Below are 334 nucleotides of genomic sequence, written 5' to 3'. Positions count from 1 at the left end.
GTAACCTTTCCAATCAGCTTTAGAAAAGTTGATATAGGTCCGGTGTTTGGCGGAGGCAAAGTCGGTTGGTTTATCAATCGAGATGACTATGGGTAGATGGTCTGATGCTAGAGTCAGCATAGGTCGCCACGTTATGCTGTTTATCAGACCAGCGCTGACTATTGTGATGTCTGGCGAGCTACTGCAGTTACCCATAATCCTGGTGGGTGCGTCGTCGTTCATTGTGCAGAATGTCGAATCGTCTATCTGTTCATAAGCCCGACCAAGGGCTGTTGTTTCGGCGATCTAACCCCGTATAGGTCGGCGAAGTATCTCAGAAGTTGTCCGTCCATAG

Source organism: Rhagoletis zephyria, unplaced genomic scaffold (assembly GCF_001687245.7).
Source record: "Rhagoletis zephyria isolate East Lansing unplaced genomic scaffold, Rhagoletis_zephyria_1.1 Rzeph_scaffold_00492, whole genome shotgun sequence".
Taxonomy (NCBI): Eukaryota; Metazoa; Arthropoda; class Insecta; order Diptera; family Tephritidae; genus Rhagoletis; species Rhagoletis zephyria.
Note: the sequence above shows the minus strand (reverse complement) of the source record.